Raw genomic sequence first — 27,237 nt, 5'->3', positions numbered from 1 at the left:
CTGTAGCGGGATGAGCTGGGCGGGATGTATGGTGTCGGGTTGGCCTCAATTAACAAGAATGGGCTAACATGCCTGCTCTGAAAATGGCTCATATTTTTAGAGACAGACGTGTTTAGTGGGCCGCCTTTGTTAATATATTTGAAGAGACCATACTTTTATGTGTGCCCCCATAAATAGGACGTCTGACTCTGAAAATCGCTGTGCATTTTTGGAGATATGGACATTTTGTGTCCGCCTCTATAAATCAAAAGGGTTGTCTCCTAAAATTACTTTTTAGTAGTGGAGGCAGGATTAGAAAATCAAAGGGCATACAGGATGTCAATCGACACTTGCCAGCACTGTACTCTAAGTATCAGAAGTCGGCCTGTAAGTGTAGTCATGCTTATAAAACAAGTAAAAATCACTAATAGTTGAGTAACTTACGAACTTGACAACATTACTCCTTTTATGAACATGAAGTGCACATTTCTTGTATTGAAACAAGGGAATAAACTAAGTAGAGCACTTACACGACCACACATGCATGCCAGGGAATGATAAAGAATGAGCAAGTTACAATGAAAACATCATATTGCATATTTAAGGAAATAACAACACGGACATAGGAGGACGATTAACTTGTGGATATGCACCAAAGTAGACTGTATATATCTAAGCAAATCGTGACGTGCTAACTTGACTCCGAAATGTGTCTCTTTCTCTTATAGCTCCTTGTACTCGTCAACGACCACGCTGGGATGCTTTGGATGCTTGCTTGCCAATGTCTTGATTTGAGAAACCTTCACCTTGGCAACTTCTGGCGCCTGACTGCTGACTGTCAGGAGCACCTGTCGGAGACTCACAAGGTTTTCCATGCCGTACATGGCTTCCGCCATTATAAACTTCAGCTCAAGACTCTCTAGCTTTGGCATTGCTCCTTCCAGAAAGCTCAGAGGCGGCAGCACTGGTGTCACGAAGCACAGCAGCTTAAGCTTTTGAAATCCTCCTGCTAGCACAAATATTTCTCCTCCAGACTCCACTGCATTCTGACGCATAATCTGGAGAGCACTTGTTTTCTTCTTTGTAGAGTTCAGGGAAAAAATGAGAGAGAACAGCTCAGGCAGCTCACTGAGAACCAGCAAGGCACTTGCCGTGAGTGAAGTTAAGGACAGCGTTAGCTTCTCAAGGTTGTGCAGACGGCCGATCCAGCCAGGCAGTTGGGACAACTTGCCAGAGAGCCCAAGGCTGTGCAGGTGCTCCGGAGGGGCATGTGAAGCATTGAGCGAGCTGTCGAGGAAGCCCGTGAAATAATCGTCAATAGCCAGAAACTTGAGGGAGCAGCTACTAAGGTGCTCAATGGCTGACAAAAGTAGAATGTTATCCTCGTCAGTGAAGGCACGAAGTTTGTAAACAGTGAGCTTCTTCAGGTTCGTGAAGTTCTCCAAGGCACGCAATCCCTTGGCTAAGCCTGTACTAGCAGCCTTGCATCTGAAACTTTTCTTGCCTTTCCAGTGGCCACAATAACCATCTGCATGCTTGGTGCTGACACTCATAGTCGGTGCGTCCAGTTTTTCTTCTTCTCCATTAGTAGATCCTCTCCTGGCAGCATTAGGAGAGCTTCCACAGATTTCAACCCCAGATAGTGTCTGTAGAGCCATCATCTTAGTGATCTCTTCAGTGAATGTTAACCCAACCCGCTTGCTCTTGCTGCCAGCAAGTAGATGTGTCATATTTTGTAGCTTCCCAACTGATGGAGGCAACTGCAAGATATTTGTATCCCTTATGTCAAGTACCTGAAGATATTCCAGACTACCTATCTCCTTTGGGATCTTGCTGATGTCTGTCCTTAGCAGGCTTAGGTACTTCAGCTGGTGCATATCACATATTTTCTCAAGCTGATTCGTCGAGGATAAATCCTTGCCACTTTCAAGATCCAGCACCTGCAATATCTGAAACTTGGACAGAGTTGAATGAAGAGTTCTAAAACTCCCCACTGCTGTCAGAGATCGGACATGAGATAGCTTCATCCTCTCCACTGTTTCTTTCTCTTGCCGATCACTCTTTTGGACAGACAGTCGACGCACCTTACACGATGGCAATGGTGTATGCCAGTGGCCACCAACCACGGTGATGAAATTCTCATCACTTTGTTAGATTGATCTCCCGGCCAATAAGCCCAACGGCCTATTGGGCCTTGGTCACGCGCCCTGATCGGGGGCGCCCAACCCTACATGGTTGGTGGGCCCCCGTCGCACTGCGCTATATATAGAGGTGGGGGCCGATGGCTCAAAGCACGAGGTTCGCCGTGAGCCGCAAACCCCACTGACAAACCCTAGACCGATCTAAGAGGGCGCGCAGCCAGCGACAGGAAGCTCCACTGACTCTCGCCGTCGTCACTGCTACGCCGTCCGTCTGCACTGCATCGACATCCGTGCAACCTCTACTCCACCCGTCGCTGCCCGTGTGCTGTCTCCATCAACGAACCAGCGATGGCCAGCTCAACTGCGACTTCATCCGAAGGCTCAGGTTCAACACCAGCACCTCTACCCTATCTTCCACTCTCTGCTTATTCTAGTTCATCATGTTCAACAGCAAACCGTCTAGATCTACCCTAGTCGATCCACAGAAGTATAACAATGGTACCAGAGCCAAGGTTTAAGTATAGATCTTGGATTATAGGGTTTGATCTAGAACGGGTACCGATTAGAAAAGGAAAAGTTGATTAGATCCAGTGCAGATCTAAGCAGAAAAGGGTCGGCCGACGTTCGGTTGAACCCTAAACTCGATCCGTCGGATCTGAGAAAAGATATGGTTCGGATGAACCCTAACCCTAATGAGGTTAAAGAAGAAGAAGGACTCGGTTTTCATGCAAAGATCGAACCCTAAAACCCGAAGGCGATTGGGGGAAAAAGAAAAACAGTGTCGTCCCCAACCCTAACCCTAACCCTAATCGGGAAATCGTGCAAAATCCGAATCAAAGAAACCGAAAGGGGAAAGAAGGGGAAGAGGGTGGCTCGGCTCACCTCGCCGTCGAGCACGCCGGCGCGCGGGGGAAAAGGAAGGGGAAAAGATAGGCCGGCCAGGGGCACGACTCGCCAGGATCCGGCCACAGGGGCGCCGCGGCCAGGCCGCTCGACGGCGGCACGCTCACCCGCTGGGGAGCGCGCACGCCAGCGAGGGGGCCGGCGACGGCGCCGGGACCTCGCTGCTTCGCCATGGTTGTTCGCTCGGTGATTCACTGAGAAGAGAAGGGGAGAGCAGTGAGGCGAAGAGAGAGAGTGTGCGCGTGAAATGAATGTAGGGTTTCTGGAGGGGTGCGGCCGGGGCGTTTTTATCCGGCCAAAAAGCGAGGAGAACCGTCGATCTGAGATCAACGGCCAGGAGGGCTCGGGCCTCTTTTGGCCCAGGCGGGCGATGCTGCTCGGCCGAAATCCCGGCCTAGGCCCAGGTTGCGGCCTGGGCGCAGGGGAGCGCTGGCGCGCGCGGCTGGGCCGCGGGTATCTGGGCCGGGTGCACCGGCGCGCGCGCGTGAACAGGCCATGGGTTGTTGCTGGATCGGGCCGAAATGGCCAAATAAAATAGTAAAGTCACAGTTTTTGATTTTCTTATTTTCTAGAAAACAATTTGATCAATTTGAATTGAATTTTTATGATAATTTTCTGTACAAAATTTATCCAACGATATTTTTTGTTCAGTAAATAGTAAAGTTGCTTCTGGAAAATAGGAAAATAATTATTGAATGTTAATGTTTCCGCTGCGTATTTAAAGTAATTATGGACTTTTAATTAAATTCGAACCAACGGAAGAATTTGATTTTAAGAGCCAAGAGATAAATATGAGTTGATTTTATTATGATATTGTTATTTTCTGACCAACGTTGTTAATAGCAATATTATAATTTTAATGATTATACATTATTTCTATTTCTGCCCAACGGTGATGTAGATTTAATGTATAAAATAATTGTATGTTTTAATTTTGACCAACGTTAAACTAAGGCATGCAATTATTGTTGTTTTTTCTGTTCTCACACTATTTGAATTGTGTTTTCAGGAGGATACAACTTGATGAGTTGTATCAAAGAGATCCCCACTCTAAAAGGTGATAACTATATTGAGTGGAAGAAAAAGATAGACCTGACTTTTATCCTTGCTGAGGTGGACTGGGTTGTCACCACACCTTGCCCCAGAGAACCTGTGGGACCGGTGAGGGAGACAGATGAGACTGATGCTGCATGGCAGAACAGAGAGCGGGATTTTGCTCCTGTAAAGATGTCCTATGACCTTGAGCATAGGAAATGGGTCACTGCCAACAAGAAGTGTTTGGCAGTGATAAAGAACGTGATTGAGCCTGCTATTGTGGGCTCAATTCCAGACTGTGACACGGTCACAGAGTACCTAGATAGAATAAAGAGTCAGTTCACTGGCTCTTCAAAGACATATGCAACCCAGCTGATCAAGCAGCTGGTTACAGAAAGGTACTCTGGTGGCGGCAGTGGCATTAGAGAGCACATACTGAGAATGAGCAATCTGGCATCTAAGCTCAAACCAATGGATTTGGCACTCAAGGATGAGTTTCTTATTCATTTGATTTTTGCTTCTTTGCCCAAAGAATTTGACACCTTTGTTGTTAATTACAACATACAGCTTGAAAAATGGGATTTAGAAAAGCTCATAGCCATGTGTGTGCAGGAGGAGGAAAGAATAAAAGTTTCACAAGGTGGTACTGTCAACTACCTAAAAGATAAGAAAAAGAACTATAATAACAGCTCTTCCTCCAAGTCATCTGGAAAGGGTCCCATGCAACAGTCTCAGAACAAGCAGTTCCCAGTGGAAAAAGACCAGTGTCTCCATTGTAGAAAGACGGGACATTATAAGAAGAATTATCCCGATTTCCTAAAGATGATAATGAAGAATAAAGGTGAGAACATTATTACGTTTATAAATGAATCCTTGTATGTAAAGTTTTCAAAATCTACTTGGTGGATTGATTCAGGTGCAACTATTCATGTTGCTAATTCATTACAGGGATTCCGTTCGATGAGAACTTTGCAAAGAAGCGAAAGTTTCATTAAAGTCGCAAATGGAGTATAAGCAGATGTTGAGGCCGTTGGAGATCTTCCTCTAGAGCTTCCAGATGGCTTCATACTTTTTCTTAGAGATGTTCTTTATGTACCTTGTTTGCAAAGAAACTTGATTAGTGTATCAAAGTTGGACCATGATGGTTATGATTGCCATTTTGGAAATGACAAATGTCAGATATTGTTTAATAATAAATGTGTTGGTCTTGCCTTTCGACAAGACGAGCTTTATTTGTTATCACTTTGTGAAAATGTGAATTCCGTATGTGATGTGAATGAGAATGTATCCTCATCGAATAATGCAAACAGAAAACGAAAGAGAGCTCACGATGCGTTGTCGAAATTATGGCACTGTCGTTTAGGCCATATTTCGAGGGGGAGAATAGAAAGACTAGTTAAGAATGATATTCTTCCTCCATTAGAGCTCTCAGATTTAGAACAATGTAGAGATTGCATAAAAGGAAAGTATGTAAAGAAAATTAAGAAAGATGCCAAACAAAGCACATGAATTCTATAGATTATTCACACAGACATATGTGGTCCTTTTCCTGTGAAAAGTGTGGATGGTTATGATTCATTCATAACATTCACAGACGATTACTCTCGGTTTGGCTACATTTATCCAATTAAAGAAAGAATAGAAGCGTTGGATAAATTCAAAATATTTAAAGCAGAAGTTGAAAATCAACATGATTTAAAGATTAAGATAGTCAGGTCTGACCGTGGGGGAGAGTACTACGGTCGGCATACCCCATATGGACAAGTTCCTGGACCTTTTGCAAGGTTCTTACAGGAGAATGGTATAGTCGCCCAGTATTCAACACCGGGTGAACCTCAGCAGAATGGAGTAGCTGAAAGGCGTAACTGTACCCTGATGGATATGGTGTGTAGTATGATAAGTTACTCTACTTTACCGATGAGTCTGTGGATGGAGGCGTTAAAAACCGCCATTCATATTCTCAATAGAATACCAAGTAAGTCGGTGCCCAAAACACCGTATGAGTTGTGGATAGGAAGAGTACCCTCACTTAACCACTTGCGTGTGTGGGGGAGCCCTGCTGAGGCTAAAGTTTTTAACCCAAACATTGGGAAACTAGATCCCAAAACAGTGAGTTGCCATTTCATTGGCTACCTAGAAAAGTCAAAAGGTTTTCGTTTCTACTATCCTGACAGACATACAAAGTTTGTGGAAACGAGACACGCTGTCTTCCTAGAGGATGAAATAATTAGGGGGAGCATGGTAGCTCGAGAAATTAACCTTGAAGAGAAGTGGGTGTATGCACCCACTCCAATAATTCATGAGCCATTTTTCTCACTACCTGCTGTGGCTGCACCGACAGTACAAGACACTATGGTGCCAGCACCTGTTGTTATCCCACCTGTGGCAACAATGAATGATGATGAGGAACCTGTTCCTCAGGATCCTATAGAATCTATTGCCACACATGAGGGGGAGCAACAACAGCCTCAAACAGAAAATGTGCAAAATGAGGAGGCCCCCAGAAGGTCTCAAAGAGTTAGAAAATCAGCTATTCCTGCTGATTATGAAGTGTATAACACTAAAGAATTTCAAATGGAGGATGATCCCACCTCATTTGAAGAAGCTATGAAAAGTGATCATTCATCAAAGTGGCTTGAAGCCATGGAAGATGAGATTAGATCAATGAATGCAAATAAAGTTTGGGATTTGGAGATAATTCCTAAAGGAGCCAAAATAGTAGGCTGTAAATGGGTCTACAAAACAAAACTTGACTCTCAAGGGAATATAGAGAGATATAAAGCCCGACTTGTGGCAAAAGGCTTTACACAAAGAGAAGGGATTGATTACAATGAGACCTTTTCTCCAGTCTCGTGTAAGGATTCCTTCAGAATCATAATGGCATTAGTGGCACATTACGATTTGGAATTACATTAGATGGATGTAAAGACGGCATTTCTCAATGGAGATTTAGAGGAAAATGTTTACATGGCACAACCGAAAGGTTTTGTCATGGAAGGAAAAGAACGTTTGGGATGCTGCCTAAAGAAATCCATTTATGGATTAAAACAAGCTTCAAGACAGTGGTACTTGAAGTTTGATCAGACAATAAAGAATTTTGGGTTTAAAGATAATGTTGAGGAGAATTGTGTCTACACAAAGTTTAAGAATGGGAAGTTTATCTTCCTTGTCCTGTATGTGGATGATATCTTACTTGCTAGTAGTGATGTCAGTCTATTACTGGAAACAAAGAAGTTTTTGTCCTCAAAGTTTGATATGAAAGATCTTGGTGAAGCTTCGTTCGTTCTAGGGATCGAGATTCACCGAGATAGAAGTAAAGGAGTATTAGGACTGTCACAAAAGGCATACATAGAAAAAGTCTTAAAGAAATTCAGTATGCACAAATGTAGTCCCTCACCTGCTCCTATAGTCAAGGGCGAGAGATATGGGGATTTTCAATGCCCCAGGAACCAATATGAGATCGATCAAATGAAAGTGGTTCCATATGCTTCAGCTGTCGGAAGCTTGCAATATGCTCAAGTGTGTACGCGCCCAGACTTGGCATTTGTTACCGGGTTACTTGGCAGATTCCAGAGCAATCCTGGAATAGAACACTGGAAATTGGTAAAGAAAGTCTTGCGTTATTTGCAAGGAACGAAAGGCCTCATGATGACGTATAGAAGATCTGATTCACTCCATATAGTGGGATATTCAGATTCTGATTATGCGGGAGATAATAGAAAATCCACGTCTGGATATGTGTTCACTCTCGCAGGGGGAGCTATTTCATGGAAAAGCTCAAAGCAAACCGTCACTACATCGTCCACAATGTATGCCGAGTTTGTAGCGTGTTATGAGGCAACGGGGCAGGTGAACTAGCTAAAGAAGTTCATACCCGGTTTGAAGGTGGTTGACGACATCAATAGACCACTGAAGTTATACTGCGATAATAATCCAGCAGTACAGTATGCTCACAACAATAGGTCAAGTGGTGCTGCCAAACACATTGACATAAAGTATTATGTTGTGAAGGATAAAGTCCAGGATCAAATGATAAGTCTTGAGCATATAAATACCGAAAAGATACTCGCGGATCCACTTACAAAAGGCTTACCACCCAACGTGTTCAGAGAACATGTAGCCGGCATGGGTTTAAGGGAAAGCCTATGATTCCTGGACTATAAAGGGCCCAAAAGTTAAAGTAACTATTTCAGATCAGAGACGTGCATTGTAGCTGTTAAATCTATCGGCGATTGACCGTGACGATGAAACATGCTCTATGCATCATCTGTGAAGAAATGAGTAAGGATAAAGGATTGAAGTTTAAAGTTTAAGGATAAAAGTAATAGTGAGATCAAGGGGGAGAATGTTAGATTGATCTCCCGGCCAATAAGCCCAACGGCCTATTGGGCCTTGGTCACACGCCCTGATCGGGGGCGCCCAACCCTACATGGTTGGTGGGCCCCCGTCGCACTGCGCTATATATAGAGGTGGGGCCGACGGCTCAAAGCACGAGGTTCGCCGTGAGCCGCAAACCTCACCGACAAACCCTAGGCCGATCTAAGAGGGCGCGCAGCCAGCGACGGGAAGCTCCGCTGACTCTCGCCGTCGTCACTGCTACGCCGTCCGTCTGCACTGCATCTACGTCCGTGCAACCTCTACTCCACCCATCGCTGCCCGTGTGCTGCCTCCATCAACGAACCAGCGATGGCCAGCTCAACTGCGACTTCATCCGAAGGCTCAGGTTCAACACCAGCACCTCTACCCTATCTCCCACTCTCTGCTTGTTCTAGTTCATCATGTTCAACAGCAAACCGTCTAGATCTACCCTAGTCGATCCACAGAAGTATAACACACTTGACTTGACCACCATATACTCAAGAACCATATCATGAACTTGGCAGCTCTTCACCTTGCCATTATTGCTGCTGTTGACCGCTCGGATTAGGTTCCTGCTGATGAGTTCATTAAAGCAGTCCTCAGCAACTTCCTCAGCTGTCTTCCCATGCTTTTCAGCGATGAAGCCTTCAGCAATCCACCTTCTGATTAGACTTTTTCTACTGATCAAACAACCCTTGGGAAACATGCTTAGGTACAATAGGCAAGTCTTAAGGTCAGCAGGCAATTGGTTATAGCAGTGGTTCACTATGTGTGTCACTCCTTCTGTGGAGAGATTTTTTTCCAAGTCTTCGCCTAAATCCTTTCCCACTTGTTCCAGAATTTTCTCCAACCGTTTACTCATATCATTGCCCACTTGGGCCTTATGCTTCTCCAACTCTTCACCTTCATCCTTGTCCACGTGAGCCCAATTGTGGTCTTCTATTCGGGTGGTGTCTAACCCTGACCTCAATTTACTAGCCACGAGCCCAGCTACTAAAATTATGGCCAAAGGCAAACCTCCACATTTCTTCAGAAGAGCTCTTGCATCTTCAGTGGGAACTTTAGGAGCACTCGAGATGATCTGACGGAACAGTTTGTAGGAGTTTTTGTCACTAAGAGGCTTGAGCTCATACACAAGGCCTTGATGACGGCGGCACGCTTCAGCTACAGATTTGAACCTAGTTGTCACCACTATGCTGTTGCCCTTCTTGCTTTTTGGTAAAGTATCCCTAATGCTTTCCCATGCTGATACGGACCATATGTCATCAACCAATATATGATACCTGTTACAAGCATTATGTAGAAGTCAATTAGTATTCCAAGTGATTAATATGGCATAAGTATACTTTACAAAATATGCTTATCTAGAACAAAGTAATAAGTACTCTGAAAGATTAACAAGCTTAGTTCACTGTTACACAAACAGTTTTCAGCAACTTGTCTATTTTTAGGTAGAGGCGGCTCTATCATAATCTGCCTCTAAAACTGGTTTCTGAGTGACCCGTCTCTAAAAATTGATTTTTTTAGAGGCAGCTAGGTTTTCTAGCTGCCTCTAGAAATACCCATTGTTTTTAGAGGTGGCTGGCAAACCAAACTGTGTCTAATAATGTTATTTTTAAAGGCAGTTTGGCTTGTCAACAACCTCTAGAAATAGATGTATTCCTAGAGATGGTTAGAAATTGATTTTTAGAGGCAGTTTGACAATTTGGCCCGCCTCTACAAATAGGTCTAGCTGAATAAAATTATAACTTTTTCAAATCAAATTGGATATAGACAAACTTTATATCAAAATTAAGTATCAACTAGATCTACAACTTTGTAGTTGACAACTTTTTCGTCTGACATCTATGGCCTAAAAATTATGTTTAAGTTTTCATAATTCGAAATTCAACTTTTTTAAGAAAAATTCAAATGACCCTAGATAGAGAAACTATCTAAACCAAAATTGCAGTATTCTAATAACTGAGCTGCAACATTATAGTTGACTACTTTTTCATTTAAATTCATTTAGTGCTAGGAAATAACATTGGGTATTGAAATGGATGTTTAAACTAGTTATATATGACTTGTTACATAATTGGAGATCATCATAAGGTGTGCAAGAAAAGGAAAAATCGTGCAAATTCTCACTATATGACATCCAATCATCCATTTTGTAGTCACAATCATTATTGACATAATCGCAATAGGATCTTATTGACTATTAAATGAAAACGAGATCAAATATACATGAATTATGTGTGCCAGCACTATGTAGACCATGCATTAGGCAAGCTGGGAGTTATAAGCATATTGATTTCCATGAGTTAGCCACCATATAAAGTAGTTCCCTTAATGGATCACATAACAATGACACAAATGACCCATGCTAAATAATATTAATACCCCATGATGTAAGGAAAATGGACCCTTTGGGCCATTAAGTTTGATTTTGGTGTTTGATAAGTAACATGATCATTTGGACTAACAATGTTTGTTAGTATACAAGGTATAATTCAAATGGATGCAAGGTGGATTTAGACTTCGACAAAGTGCTGATCCGGATGACCAACACCTCAAACAAGACATTAGAAGACTTGTTGAAGACGTACAAGACATACTAAAAGTCCAAGATACAAGATGGAATCAAGCTGGATGCATAGACACGAAGAAACGGAGTCCAGTGGTCTTGTGTGACACCAAGCAGGGCATCGGATAAAGCAGCGCCAGAGGCTGTCTGCACGTGGTCTTGAAGACCCACCGGATTAGTTTGGTGGCTGTGACTATAGGAGCACCAAATCAAGCTCCAGCACTGTTCCATACTAGGGTTTGGCACCGATTTAATCCGGTGAGTGCTGAATGTGAAGCACCAGATGAAACCGGTGATCACCAGTATTCCAGAGAGGAAAATAGGGAACCGATTGATATGGTGATGGACCCCATACTATACGCCAGTCATGTGCCCAATAGTCAGCAACGGCTAGTTTCTAGACACGCACCGGATTAGTCTAGTGGTAGCACCAAAGGAATTCAGTGACTACATATATGCAGCAAGCTGCTGCCCAGCTCCAATGGCTAGTTTCTTTAGGGGCCTATTTGTACCCCCATGTACGGCCCTTTGGAGTGCGCTAAAGATATTGGAGTGTTGATCACTCTCGCAAGTGCTCTAGCCACCACACGTGCTTAATAGAAGATTAATGATTAGTATGGGTGCTTTGCGAAGTGCTTAGGCTAGTTAGATGCCACATCAGTGTTGGCTCTGGGTTTGGGTCTAATATTTAATGAGGTTTGAATACCTCTTGCTCACTCGGTGCTTGCATGCACCATTATTTTACTCGAAGGGGCTTGTAGTCTTGCGAGACCACACCTACCATGTTTGTGTTGTGGCCGCCACCATGTACCGAAGGAAACGAGGCCACGGTTTGTTGGCCAGAAGCTCAATTGTGAGAACGGCGGGGAGTGGTCCAGGAGAGGCCATCTCGAAGACCACTTGAGCGTGGGGAAGGCTCGGGGGCCATCCACGAAGTTATCCGACCTAGAGCTTAGCCCTTGCGAGGGCTTCCTTGCAAGGGGCTCTATCAATGACTAGGAGAAAGCAAGGAGCTTCTCAATATCTCGGTAAAAATACTAGAGTCAACGACGGGAGTTGGTATCTCCACCACTCTTTAGCCTCCGCATTTATATTATGTACTTAGGTTGTGTGCTTTGTATTCCTAGCTTAGTTTGATAGGCTAGTGATAGGATTATAATCTCGGTTGCATAACTCTTTTGCTGTAGTGATAGGAACACACCTAGTAAAACCTTAGTTGCACATCTAGATAGTTTGTTTTAATGCATAGGTTTTGACTAGGTGAAAATTAGAGACCATAGTTTTAGAAATACATTTTAAGTTTCTTAATTCAAACCCCTTCTTAGTCGTCATGGTCCCTTCGGATGATAAGAATTTTGTAGTTGATTATTAATATATAAGCATTAATAATTTAATTCTAAGCATTCTAATTATTTTTAAGAAAATACATGACCACTCATAGCTACATTACAAAGGAAAATCGACTTAGTAGGTAATGGCTAAAGTATGATATTGTGCTAACTAAGAATGAAACCTATTATGTTGAAACTAGATTCTTTAATAAATCAAAAGATAGGATCAATAATAAATGGTTCATCAAGCATTAGGGTTTCAACTTTTTACAAATTGCAGCAGGTAAGATCAAAACATTAAATCAAAATCTGAATTCTAAAGCCCTAACACATGGAGAGCAGCAAGAATTAACATGGCCCCAGCTAAGGTTTTAAATAAACATATATCAAACACACACACAAAGACACGATGCAAAGAGGGAAATTATCAATGTGATAGAAAACACATAAAGTAGTATTCTCTGTACTGATAAATAAGAGACATTTTTAGATTGTTAAGACAACAGTTATGTACTTCGGTTGTATTACTTCTATGTATTGAGTTTCAAAATTTTAAAATAATATGATTCCAGCTGTCACAAAATTGGTTTCATAAAAGTTTACATCTGCAAGATTTTATAATGATTTTGTAGCAAATTATAGTAGTTAAAATTGTATTAGATAGACACTTGATAGTGTCAATGTATCCAAAACTTCACCGATTTTTAACTGGAGGGTGTAACAGCTAACCAAAGTTAATAGTCTAAAAAAAATTACCAAAGTTATTCACAACCAAATAAAAAACAGAGTATCCTTATGTGGACTGAGTTATAGAAAAATAAAATAATATGTAAGAGGGAGAATGCACACAAAGGTGAGCAATTTTATTAGTTATGGGCCCCAATTTCTCCATGACTTTCTATTGCTTCTCCGTGTGAGCAAATTGCAATTACTCATAGAACTCTTAAAGTGCAATTCATTCTAAGCTGGGTGAAAATTAGTCATAGAATCTATATTTATATTTATATCTTTTATAAAACTAATCCCCACTATAAGTTCTATCTTAACATGCAAATCATCCACATCATTTTCCACTAACTATCCACATCATCTCCCACTAAAGCAGTGTTTGGTTTGCACTATGGTAACACAAAACAGAAATAATATTAGTTCAAATAGAATGGCTTGTGGTAACATCTGTAGCTTTAAGTCCATTAGATTTGCTACCAACGCTTCTACCAAGCAGCACGTAATAGTCATGTCATCTAACTAACTTCCAACCTCTTAATGCAACTAATTTTGATAAAATAGATGTAATAATATGTAGATGATTTAACTCATATATACAACAGTTTGGACCATACGGTGGCTGTCCACATGAAAGAATTTAAATTACCTACCTAAGATATTACTACAAAAGATAATAATCTAGGGTAACCCTAAATTTGCATATAAATGAGCCACTTAAATCACTATGCAAGATAGCATTATTTTATATTTACATCTAAACTACCCACTTCTACTATTATAACTCAAGTTTGCATCTAATAAATCACTCAGCTCATTCCCTTCATTATTAAAAATAAACTAAAAGATTCTTCTAAATACCAACATATTACTACAAAATATTGAATAACCATAAATATTACTGAATACTAATAGCACTATAAATTAATATATAAATTTTGGTGGTCTAGTTTTTTGATATATTTGCCATGCTGGGGTGCTATTGCGCTCCACAATTTCTTTTAAAAAACACTACTACAGGAATCAATTTACGCAGCGTGGCCAAAATGCGCTCCGTGGCGGGCACCTCTTTTGCCTGCCACGGTTAACCGGTGGCCACCGAGGCCGGCCACCGAGGCGCCCGCTGCGGGAAATTGGTTTACCGCGGCGGGCCACCTTACCTGCCCGCCGCAGGAAATATTTATTTACCGCGGCGGGCTATTTAAACTGCCCGTCGCGGTAAATACGATTTACCATGGCGGGCTCTTTAAACTGCCCGCCGTGGTAAAGAGTTAATTTACCGAGGCGGGCGCTTTATCTTGCCCGCCGCGGTAAAGCCTGTACAAATACACGGCACAAACCCCTCATCTTCTCCACGGGTCTTCCTCTCTCAAAACTCATGGGGGGAGGCTTTACCCTAAAATTTGAGGAAACTTTTGATTTGAGTTGAAGGGCTTGGATTTGAGGGAGGAGGACATCATAAGAGGTTCATAAAGGCTCTCCCTCTCTCCTTCCATCCTCTCTCTCTCTCTATTCCCATCACCTAGAGTTCTCTCTAGATCTAGATCTAGATCAATTTTTAATGGAAAAAATGATGTCATGTATTTCTTTAACTTTAGATTCATCATAGATGCATGCTTCATCTTTCACATCGTCATTTCCTCTCTTTTTCATGATTTTGGACGTAAAAATCATCAATTTCTCCTAATTCTTCTTTATTTAATGTTGATTGTGATGGATAATGTTCGTAGATATGATGGATAGATCGGAATGGATGTACCGGATTGATAGAGTGAATGATCCGCGGTACCTCTTTGAATTAAGGAAGTTTATTGCGGCTGGTAAAGCTCACCGTGAGAGACTGAAGCGAATGACAATCATATGTCCATGTTCTCGTTGCAAGAACCTAAAAGCCCACCGAAACAGCGAGGTGCAAACTCATTTGATCATGTATGGTTTCGTCGAGGGCTACACAGTCTGGACATTTCACAGCAAAAGAGTTGGTGCGAGTGGCGGTGCTTCTGGAGTGAGCTCTTCGACGCCGCCGACAACAGCACCACCGGTGAATAAAGATCCTTTAGTAGCAGCTGCGCTAGCCAACAGTGACAACAGTTGTTGTGATTACATCACAGTGGATGATCTAATGCAAGACATGGCCGACGAAGCTGGTGACGGTGGTGATGGTCAGGATACTGTGAGCCAACCCGAGGATGTGCAGCTTGTTGAAGATCTAGTCAAACACTTCGATAAAGATGATGTTGTGTTGGGTTGCCCAAAGTGGTTGGAGAATTTCAGAGAGTTGAAGTAGGCAGCAGTTGATCCTCTCTATAAGGACAGTGGTGATTGTCCGAAGGAGTGCACGGCGCTCCGTTTTAACCTCCATATGTTGATGTTGAAGGCTCGACATGGTTGGTCTGACACTAGCTTCAATGAGTTGTTAAGCTACCTTGCCACCACGTACCCAACGGCTAACAAGGTGCCCGCCAATACTTATCGGGCCAAGAAGCTAATCTGGCCAGTGGCGATGAAGCTTACAAAGTTTGATGCATGCCCTAACCACTGCATCCTGTATCGGGGCAATGAGTATGAGAATTTGACGAGTTGTCCGCACTGCGGCTTTAGTCGGTACAAGAAAAATGCTGGTTGTCGCGTGGATGCAGAAGACGAGGGAGGCCTGCGGGGTGGTCGGAAGAAGAACAAGAAGGGGGCAAAGAAGAGCAGCATGGCCAAATAGATCTCGGCTCAGCAGGACGATGAAGAAGAGGGTTACACGCACAGAAAAAGTTCAGCACTGTCGGTGTGGTACCTGCCCGTGACCGATCGCCTGCGTGCAATATTCGGGAACCCAGACGATGCCAAGCTCATGTCCTGGCATGCATCAGCTGACCGCCTGAAAGACGATGGCAAGCTACGGCACCCATCCGATGGCAAGCAGTGGAAGGATTTCGACGAGGCCTACCTGGAGTTTGGCAAGGAGCCTAGGCATGTTAGGTTCGCGCTGAGTACCGACGGGATGAACCCGTTCGGTGAGCTTAGTAGCTCGCATAGCACTTGGCCCATCGTGCTCACCATGTACAACCTACCTCCCCATCTATGTCAGAAGCGTAGGTACCTTATGCTGACCATGCTTATCTCCGGACCGAAGCAGCCCGGCAACGATATAGATGTGTTCCTGGAGCCGTTCATGGAGGAAATGAAGATACTATTTGATGTTGGGGTCTAGATGGTGGATGCATCCCGCAAGGAGAAGTTCACACTAAAAGCAATCATCTTTGTCACCATCACCGATTACCCCGGTCTCTTCTCACTGTCGGGGCAGATCAAAGGGAAGACCGGCTGCGTAATTTGCATCGACGAGACCTGCTACACTTACCTTAAGGGATCCAATAAGATGGTGTACACGAGGCACAGACGGTTCCTCGCCAAAAATCATAGGTATAGAAGAAGTATTATGAACAAATACTTTGACAATCAGGACGAGCCACAGCGTGATCAAACGACGCAGACTAGTTGGGGGACAAAGGTGTATGAGATGGTCAAGGACATGGATCAGGTGGAGTTTGGAAAGAAGAAGAAGCCGCCTGAAGATGGGCCCAAGCAGACAAGGAAGCAAAAGCGGGACCAGACGGAGGAAGTCCCCGCCGCCATTCCTTTCAAGAAGAAGTCAATTTTCTTCAAGTACCTGTCGTATTGGAAAACACTGAATACACCCCATGCCATCGACTGCATGCACCTGGAGAAAAATGTCTTCGAAAGCACGATCGGTGTCCTGCTGGACATCAAGGGCAAGACAAAGGATGGTATCAAGTCATGGATGGATCTTGTCAATCTGGGCATCAGGCCGGACCTTCACCCGGGACCACCTCAGAACGGTAAAGTCGATATCCCAGGTGCGGCCTGCAACCTAACGCAAGACGAGAGGACGGCTTTTCTTAAGTTGCTTAGGGGTATCAAGGTGCCGACTGGTTTCTCTTCCAACATCAAGAGCCTGGTCTCCATGAAAGACCTCATAATGACCGGCTACAACTCACATGACTGCCACGTCATGCTGACGGTGTTCCTACCAATTGCGATTAGGGCTATCTGTCCAGAGTACGTGAAGATGGTCATCACACGGATGTCATACTTCTTTAACCGCATCACCTAGAAGGTCATTGATAAGGCTGAGCTGCCTGCCCTGAAGGAGTTCATCGCGGAGACCCTTTGCTAGCTCGAGATGTGCTTTCCACCATCTTACTTTGATATTATGCCACACCTAATGATGCATATGGTCGATCAGATCCATCAACTGGGCCCCGTGTATCTACACCAGATGTGGACGTACGAGCGGTTCATGTCCACCCTCAACAGATACGTCCATAACCGCGCTTACCCGGAGGGCTCTATGATCGAGGCATACACAATGGAGGAGGCCGTGAACTGGTGTATGAGGTACATAAGAGATGGGAGGGTGATTAGGCTGCCTGTCCATCACCACGAAGGCAAAACCTCAGGGATGGGGTGCACATGCCAAAAAGTATGCACCGATGTGGCAAACCGAACAGTGCAAGAAGCTCATTACAGCATCCTTCATCAGTTAGTGAGCATGGAGAAATACATTGAAAAGCACCTGGAAGAGATCCACGCCGCTAATGATGGACAGCGCACGGAGGCATGGGTCCAAAACCATCACAAGAACAATTTCATAGAGTGGCTCAAAGAGCAACACATACCCCTTCAAGGATACCCTGATGAAGATACGGAGACCGTTAAGAGACTTGTGTTAGGCCCATCCAGCCAAATCACCACATGGCAAGGGTATGACGTCCAGGGCTACAGGTTCCACACGAAAGACAAGGACAAGAAGAGCTCGGCACAGAATTGTGGTGTTCGATACGAGGGCGAAGAAGAGTCCATGGGCCAGAGGAGGCAATACTATGGGCAAGTCAAAGAAATATGGGAACTTGACTATGGCCAAAACCTACGCATAACCGTCTTCCGTTGCCAGTGGGTCAAACCGAATGCGGTTGCAGTGGACAGTTATGGGCTAACCACCATGGACCTCAAAAGTATCGGCTACAAAGATGACCTGTGGGTACTAGCAACCAATGTCGCGCAAGTGGCCTACTATATATATGCAGAGGACCCAAAAAGGCATGTGGTTGTGTCCGAAAAGCAGCAGATTGTGGGAGCTGATGGGGTGCAGAGTCCCGAACAATACAACAACTACGTAGAGCTTGAGCTTTTTACCGATCATCCAAAGAATATCAAGGCCGTCGAGGACCGATTCAACAAGTCCAGGATGATGCCATGGGCCTGCCCCGATGGTGAGAAGAGGACGGTGAAAGCACCTGCACCAAAATGATATATGTATCCTAGAAACATATATTTTGTTGTGTTGTTTTTTCTTTTTCATATTATGTGATCTATGTTCAAACAAATGAAACAAGCTTGTATATATATACTCCTCTATAGCTAACTAATCCTCCAACTACCACTCTACTCCTCCAACTACTACTCTACTACTCCAACTATGTACTACTGTACTACTACTACTCCAAACTATACTACTATCTACTACTACTATACATACTAACTAAGGGAAAAATAAGATTCCAAATTGAACAAGGGTAAAATAAGATTTAAAAATATTAACCGTGACGGGCATTCTAAGGAGCCCGCCGCGGTAAATATTAACCGTGACGGGCGTTATAAATAGCCCGCCGTGGTAAATATTAACCATGATAGGCGTTCTAAAGCGCCCGCCACGGTAAATGTTAACCGTGACGGGCGTTATAAGGAGCCCGCCGCGGTAAATGATGGCTTATATATACTCCGCCCCCTCCCCCACATCAGTTCAAAAACCACCGCGCCGCTGCCAACGAAGGGCTGCCCAAAAACCACCGCGCCGCCGCGCCATTGCCGACGCCGTGCACCTCCATCGTCGCCCCTGCTCTTCGCACCGTGGTGCCCTTGTCCTCCTTCCGTGCACACGCAGCCGCGCCGTGGTGCCTTTGGACGTCGATGGGAATGCGGGCCGGAACCCTAGGCCCATCCTCTGCCGTCCATCCCCGTCTCCCGTCCCCGTCTCCGTCCGCGTCCCCGCGCCGGTGTACCTCCATCCGCGTCCCCGCGCTGGTGTGCTATCCTGCCTTGTCTCCCGTCCCCGTCTCCGTCCACCTCTCCGTCTCCACAGTCATCCGTGGCCCCGCGCCATCCTCTACGGTAGCCTAACCCTAGCACCGCCAGCTCCGCAGTCGGGCCCCAAGGAGACCGCCCGGTAATGTGCCAATTGCTCCCCTAATCCCTCCTATGGAGCAATGCCAACTATGGATGTTCTTCTCCGATTTTAGTTTTCCTGAGCAATGCCAACTATTGCTGTCTATGATGCAATTCTGTTTATTGAGCACTTGATGCCACTGCCTATGATGGCACATGTTGAGATGAATTTGGAAGAAAAAATGCTAAATGCTGCCTAGGATGCAATTCTTGTTAACTGAGCACTAGATATATATGATGCTCAGTTTCAGACAGCAGGAAGGGAAGAGAAGGGGTTGGCTTTTTCCACTGCCTATGTTTTGTACTACTGTTATCTCTGAATCTAGGAGGATACTTGTTGCTGCTACTGCTGTACTACACTCTACTGCTGCTGTACTCCCATGTCCTATTTTGATTTTTTGTGGCACATATGCTTTGTTTGGTGTCTCCTATTGTGGGCTCTACTACTCTACTATCTGCTACTACTACTATTTTCTATACTGCTGGCTGCTACTACTAGCTGCTACTATACTCTACTACTACACCCTACTGCTACTACTATACTCTATCTGCTACTGCACTCTACTATTTGATTTTGACTCCATCTATGTGGCATATATATGCAATGATGAACTTTTAAAACAAGAGCTAAGGCAGTGACTCTATCTTGATGGCCGAAGGACTTAGCGCTTTGGGGCCGAATTTTGAAACAATCTTGATGGCTTTTGTTTGGTATTTGCAATGATGATTCTTTTCACACTTCTAAGCTGAGGCAGTGGCATATGCAATGATGTGAACCCTTTTATGCTGAGGCAGCGGCGATGATGATCGAGTGCCCCCGCTAAACTAGGATGGCTTGTATACCAGATACAAGCAACCAGTTTAAAAGCGATGTGATGACAATGGGGCAAATCTGAGCCTGCCAACTATGGATGTTCTTCTCCGATTTTAGTTTTCCTGAGCAATGCCAACTATTGCTGCCTATGATGCAATTCTGTTTATTGAGCACTTGATGCCACTACCTATGATGGCACATGTTGAGATGAATTTGGAAGAAAAAATACTAAATGCTGCCTAGGATGCAATTCTTGTTAACTGAGCACTAGATATATATGATGCCACTGCCTATATGTCCTTTGCTGGATCTGCTCCTTTTAATTTGTACTACTCTTGAGTGGGTGCTCAGTTTCAGACAGCAGGAAGGGAAGAGAAGGGGTTGGCTTTTTCCACTGCCTATGATTTGTACTACTGTTATCTCTGAATCTAGGAGGATACTTGCTGCTGCTACTGCTGTACTACACTCTATTGCTGCTGTACTCCCATATCCTATTTTGATTTTTTGTGGCACATATGCTTTGTTTGGTGTCTCTTATTGTGGGCTCTACTACTCTACTATCTGCTACTACTACTATTTTCTATACTGCTGGGTGCTACTACTAGCTGCTACTATACTCTACTACTACACCCTACTGCTACTACTATACTCTATCTGCTACTACACTCTACTATTTGATTTTGAGGCAGTGACTCTATCTTGATGGCCGAAGGACTTAGCGCTTTGGGGCCGAATTTTGAAACAATCTTGATGGCTTTTGTTTGGTATTTGCAATGATGATTCTTTTCACACTTCTAAGCTGAGGCAGTGGCATATGCAATGATGTGAACCCTTTTATGCTGAGGCAGCGGCGATGATGATCGAGTGCCCCCGCTAAACTAGGATGGCTTGTATACCAGATACAAGCAACCGGTTTAAAAGTGATGTGATGACAATGGGGCAAATCTGAGCCAACTACTACTACTTTACTACTCTAGTACTACTCTACTTTACTACTCTAGTACTACTCTACTTTACTACTCTATAACTGTCTATACAACTGAAATATGTATTCATTGTAGCTTTCCAATGGCGGAGGAACCGATAAGCGAATGGCGCGACCCTACCCCTAGTGCATCATCATCAACTAGCCTCGAGAGCCATGTGTCCGTGACCCTGAGGCCAACAAAGAAACGTCGTATAGAGGACGAAGATGATCCGACCTACCAACCGAGGGACGACAAAGTTGAAAGTGCACGGTCTCCAAACCCTGAACAGATGCCGGTGGTGCCTCAAGAATTGAATTTCGAGGAGGAACAAGTCAGGGACAAAGAACCCCCCGCTCCATCTCCAACCACTTCAGGCAAGTCTAGGGGTCAGAGGACAAAGCTGAGAAGGGGGGAACACAGGAGGCACTGGAGGGAAATCCATGGCGAAGTCCATGTCATCCATGAGGTGGGACCAGAGGGAAACCCGTTGTCGCCACCCACAGTCCTTGCCAAGTTCAGCAACCAGGTGGCATGTATAGTCAAGGACAAGGTGGAGATCACTTGGGAGGACTGGAACAATGTCCCGGTCGACTACAAGACACATATCTAGGGTGAGGTGACGAGGAGCTTCCATTATCCCGAAGACGCCGATCTTGACAAGTGTAGGGAGTGGGTCATGCACGTGGTAGGAAGAGCCTTTAGAAACTTCAAGTCCATGCTGACCAGGTACTACCTGAAGATAGGCAAGTCACCCTGCGTCAAATACACTATGGTGAAGGAACATCATTGGGAAGAGTTCTGCAAACAAAGAACACATAGAAGAAGCAAAGGCAAAGAGCGCCAAGTTCAGCGCACTCGCGAAGAAGAACCTGCACCCCCACCACTTGGGCATGACTGGGTTTGCTGGTAAGTGGCCCCAGTAGAGGGAGGAAGAAAGGGCTAGAGCTACCGCCGGGCTTCCCGATCCGTACAACGGTGTAGACTTGAGGGCTAAGGACTTCATCTATGCCCGCAAGCCGAAGAAGCTCAACGAGGGCGCGAGCAAGTTCAATGAGCCCAAGTTCGAGGAGGTGGAGAGGGCTGTCATCAAGGCCGCTAAATCCAAGGACAGCTTTGAGGTTCGCAGGGGCCAGGACTTGCTGATCCTGGCGCTAGGAACCCCCGAGCACCATGGCCGCGTCCGTGGCATGTCGTCGAAGATGAGCTGGAACTCAGTGGAGTCATGCCAGTCCAATGTTGCCACATACTGATCAAGGCAGAGGTACAAGGAGGGCATATTTCAGAAGGGCTATGATCAAGGCGTGGCCGAAATGATCAGCCGGTCCATAAAAGAAGCCTTCACGAGCAATGACCCAGATATGGTGTCGATGAGGTCACAGATGCTTCGCCAGGCTGGCGTGGCCGTGCCTCAAGTTCCACAAGGGTAGACACAAGGGTAGCCACTGCCGATGATTGAGGATCGCCCAAGGCACCCCGTCGACGCCATCCGAGAACCCATGCGCATCCACCTCACGATCCCATTCGGCAGGGCGAAAAAGTTGACCATGGGTGAGGGTTACATGCACCCCAAAGAAGATATCAAAGATTTCAACCAAGACCAGATCCCTGCCAACTATGCTGCCGTGATACTTACATGGTATGCGACCGAATATGAAGAATTTGAAATGGAATATCCAAATGCAGAAGGGGTAACGATCCTTGCAGCTGCCTTGGGTTCTGAAGTCCTGTGGAACAAGGACGGCATAGAGATCATTCTCTCGACGCCGACTTCTATGCGGACGGCGACACTAGCATCACAACCATCCGTTGCCGGATCTTGTCCCCCCGATGATCCGGATCACGACGATGGCGATGACGAAGGCAATGGCGGGGATGACAAGGGAAGGAACTCACCCCGAGGCACAAGCCCTCACCCTCGTTCTTCTCCTCCAACAACAAGTCCACCTCCACCTCCCGGCAGTCCATCTAAGGGCATGAGCAAAGCACTTGGAGGCACAAGTCCTCACCCTCATTCTCCTCCTCCAACAACATGTCCACCTCCACCTCCCGGCAGTCCGTCTAAGGGCATGAGCAAAGCACTGGGAGGCACAAGCCCTCACCCTCGTTCTCCTCCTCCAACAACAAGTCCACCTCCACCTCCCGGCAGTCCGTCTAAGGGCACGAGCAAAGGACCGGGAGGCACGGAGGAACCGGGGGCAAAGACACCGCCTGCTGCCATTGCGAGCACAAGCCACTGTCCTCCACCACCGGCGAAGACTAAAGGCGACCAAGGGAAGCTCACATACTCACTTGAGTTCGAAAGGTATGGTAGCGGCGAGCATAATTTGCTAATAACTTTTCTTTGCCATAATATGGTACTAACATTTCTATCCTAGGCAAAGATCACCTTTCCATCTATTTCCTGAATCAGATGACTGCCCCGACAATTACGAGCATGGGAAGTTCATGATAACCAAGGCCCAACTCATCGACGAGGAAAGGTGGGAGACAAGGAGGTTTCATCTCTGGTACATGGAAGCGGCAAAAGCTGGCCTGCATGGTTTTCTAGTCAAGGTTGTGGCGGAGTACTTCCACTTTCCCGGCAACGATGTAGAACTCCCCGTGGATTTCCATGACATGTACAGACTACTGCAGGAACAAGACCTTGACATCGCCCAAGTCACCTTGTTCTCTATGTAAGTGCTAAATTGCGAGTTTCACATATCACCTGCCTTTGAATCGGTCAAGACTACTTATATATGCCACGATGGCTTGTCCTTGCAGGTTGATGGCCTATATATCCAAGGAACTAAAACTTGATGTTATCTATCTATCTCCAATGCATATTGCTCAAAGAATCATCATTGGTTACCACCTAGATAACAATCATCCAACCATGAAAGACTTGACCAAGCGACAGAGAGAGACGCATAGAAAGAAACTGATGGACAATGAGAAGTTGAACATTTCAAGATACATACTAGGAGCAATGAAGAAGATCAGGGGAAATGGGTGTATCCTAGTTGCCTACCACTTTGGGTAAGTCGAAGACATGCCTGTAGATATAAGTGGCTAGCTAGCTAGTATTATTATTTCTCGTCGTAACCTGTATTTTGTTTCAATGGCGCAGCCAAGGCCTCGAGGGTCACTGGGTTGCATTTATCATCTACCCTCAGGATGGCAGGGCCTACGTATTTGATTCGTTGACAGTACCAAACTTAAAAGAGTACAAGGCCTTTGAAGATTGCCTCAGAGTGTAAGTAACTGAACTGTCTTCTCATATGCGTTCTAATGCCCTGCCTAATACTAGTAAATTTCATATAGCGCTTATAAGGAGTACGTGAAGGATCCTGAATGCTATGATCGAAGAACAGAGAAATTTAAGGCTAAGCATAAGAACCGCATCAAAATCAGGCGCAACTTTCCTGTAAGTATTTGAAAGGTTTAATTGTGCTTTCCGTTCATATGCGTTCTAATGCCTATGTTGTAATGCTTGCGTATCGATCATGCAGTGTGCCAAACAACCGGTAGGATCACAAACCTGTGGCTTCTACGCCTGTGAGTTCCTGAGGGTGTGCAAGCAGTATAGCAGCAGTTGGAGGGTGCTCAAGAATGGATTGAACTGGTCGAGAGACATGCATAGCATCCAACATAGCTTCAAGCAGACAAAGGCGGACATATGTAAGTTTGTCTTAGACAAATGCGTGCTTGAAGGGGGTACGTTCTTCCATGAGAACAGCCCGCTAGCAATTTTACCGGAGTACGAGAGGCTGAGGAAATGGCCCACGATGATGCATCCGTAGGATTACACCTTAGCGCATGTATAACGACTTTAATATGTAAATGTAATGAATTAACGATGAAAAGAACGACGAAATGAATGTATATATATGTATATTATCTCATGTGTAATGCTGGCATACTTTTTAAGTTTAATCTGTGAAATATGGATGTGATTTGGATTTGAATTTGAATTTATATGCCTGCTGTATTTTTTTTTATTCAGAAAATAATTTACCGAGGCGGGCAAATAATAAAGCCCGCCACGGCTACTACACATAACCGCGGCGGGCCACAAAATGTGTCTGCCGTGGTAAAATAATTTACCGCGGCGGGCGGTATAACGTGCCCGCCGTGGTAAAAGTATATTTACCGCAGCGGGCACGTTACAGCGCCCGCCGCGGTAAATAGGTTAACCGCGGCGGGCAAAGCCGCCCGCTGCGGTTAAGCCACGATTTACCGTGGCCTCTAGGCCGCGGTGGACGGCTTTGCCCGCCGCAGGAAATCCAAATCGCCCGCCTCCAGTAAAGTTTGTGTAGTAGTGAAAATATATAAAGTTTAATTTAACTAAGTAAATATGCAAGCTGTGTGCCACCATGTAGACGAACTATACATATATGTATGAGCAAAGTATATATTTTTTTGATTTACGAAATTCAACATCTAGACCACCAAAACAATTGTATGGCATTCTAGCTAGAAACTAAAAGCGCATTCTAGGATGTTGAATCCATTTTTAAATAAAATACAAAGGAGACTTTTAAGTACATGGTATGATAAAGAATAGATGTTTCACTTGAAATATAGACAGATAAATTGTAGTGTCTAACAAATCAGAATATAAGTTGACGACGTTATGACACAAGAGCTACAACAAGAAGTTGATATAACTTCGGCTAAGGTTAGCATCTAACCACATATCAAAAATACACAGATGTGCGATCCAAAGGGATTAAAACTATAATATGGATAAAAATATTTGGTAAATCTACCGCAAATATATATAAAGATCTTAAAAATAAAATACCAATATAGGTCTTGTGTTTGGAAAAAAGAAAAATGAGAGAGCACCTCTTCTCTTTTAGCTGTTCGGCGAGGAGGTTTTTGAGCTCTTCTTCTTTCAATTCCTCAATCCCGTTGATGTCATTCTTGGAAGCCCCATCCTGCTGGTCATGAAATTGTTTGATAAGGCTTCTGAGAACAGTCGGGAGATGGAACTTCTGTGACGCCAAAACCAACGCCCTGCAATCAAACTCGTCTCCAAAGGTGCGGTATAAGGCCATGGCAAGAGTAGTCTTGCCAAGGCCACCAAACCCAACAACGGCAAGGAACCTTGGCTGATGATGATTCTGATTGGTGCTCTGCTGGTTTGCCTCCATAAACCATTCTTTGAGTTCATCCTTGGCGTCCTCGATGCCCACAGGATCCACGGTGCCGATGAGCCCAGGAGGAGGTGCTGGGCGGTCAATTGGGGCATCTGTAGCTCCGTCTGAGCCGCTGTCCACCAGTCTTGATGGATTCTCCACGCCGTACCTGGTGCGACGCTAGCTGACGTGCTGCGCCCGGGCCTTGAGGCTGCCGATCTCGGTGGCGACGCAGTGGCGCGCGTACAGCGTGGTGAGCAGGTACCACGTCTGCTTGATGGAGGCCAGTCTGCTGCTCCCGCGGGGCTCGCGGCCCAGGCGGTGGCGCACCTTGTCCACGCAGTCCTCGATGTCGTAGGCCACCTCCCGGACCTACTTCATCCAGTCCTGCCGCTGCTCATCACGCTCGTCGTTGATGTACTGGATGTCGTCGTTGACGCCTTCGATCAGGGTGTACTCCTGGTCTAGGAGGCTCCCAAGTTTGCTGACGAGGGATTTCACGGCGTCGTTGGAAGTGCCTACGACGAGATCCATGGCCTGCCTCGCTCTTAGCTACTCGGTACTCGGCTGTCGATGCAGCTACTGGAGGTTCATAAGCTTTTGTGGTTGCTCCATGGAAGCAAATGGATGCAATGCTAAGCTGCTAGCTAGATTTCGTTTTCTTCTAATAATATAGTGCTTTATCTTTCTGATAATCGTATGCTAGAAGCTTTGGAGTTTGGACACACAAATATAAATATTCATTAGAAGAGGATGGCCTGGCTTTGCGTGAAACAGGAGGGTACTCATGTGAGTAAAGTACCCAGAGAATCCATGGAGGATTGGAGTTGAGGTACACGAATGGAATTTGATGAAGATGGCGTGCCGTGCGGCATGGGTAACGAATCAACGGGGTGGAGAACGTTCCAGGCTACCAGATGCGACACTGGATTTCGATAATCCATAGTTTAAATGGATTCTGCTTTGAATACATTTTGATCAGGTTTGTTTGAATTGGATATCCCTGTATATTAAAATTAGGGTTTTTTTTATCCTGCCATTACAATTCTTGA

The 27,237-nt window shown here is 44.9% G+C and overlaps 1 pseudogene; it reads right to left on the bottom strand.

Annotated features, from left to right (window-relative positions):
- Window positions 1-701: 701 nt before the first annotated feature.
- Window positions 702-26,719, bottom strand: LOC136485386 (disease resistance protein Pik-2-like; annotated as a pseudogene).
- Between the last annotated feature and the right edge of the window lie 518 nt (window positions 26,720-27,237).

The sequence above is a fragment of the Miscanthus floridulus genome, chromosome 10 (genome assembly GCF_019320115.1).
Source record: "Miscanthus floridulus cultivar M001 chromosome 10, ASM1932011v1, whole genome shotgun sequence".
NCBI classification, from domain to species: domain Eukaryota; kingdom Viridiplantae; phylum Streptophyta; class Magnoliopsida; order Poales; family Poaceae; genus Miscanthus; species Miscanthus floridulus.
The sequence above is the reverse complement of the archived record's forward strand: the minus strand, read 5'-3'. Positions and strand labels throughout refer to the sequence as shown.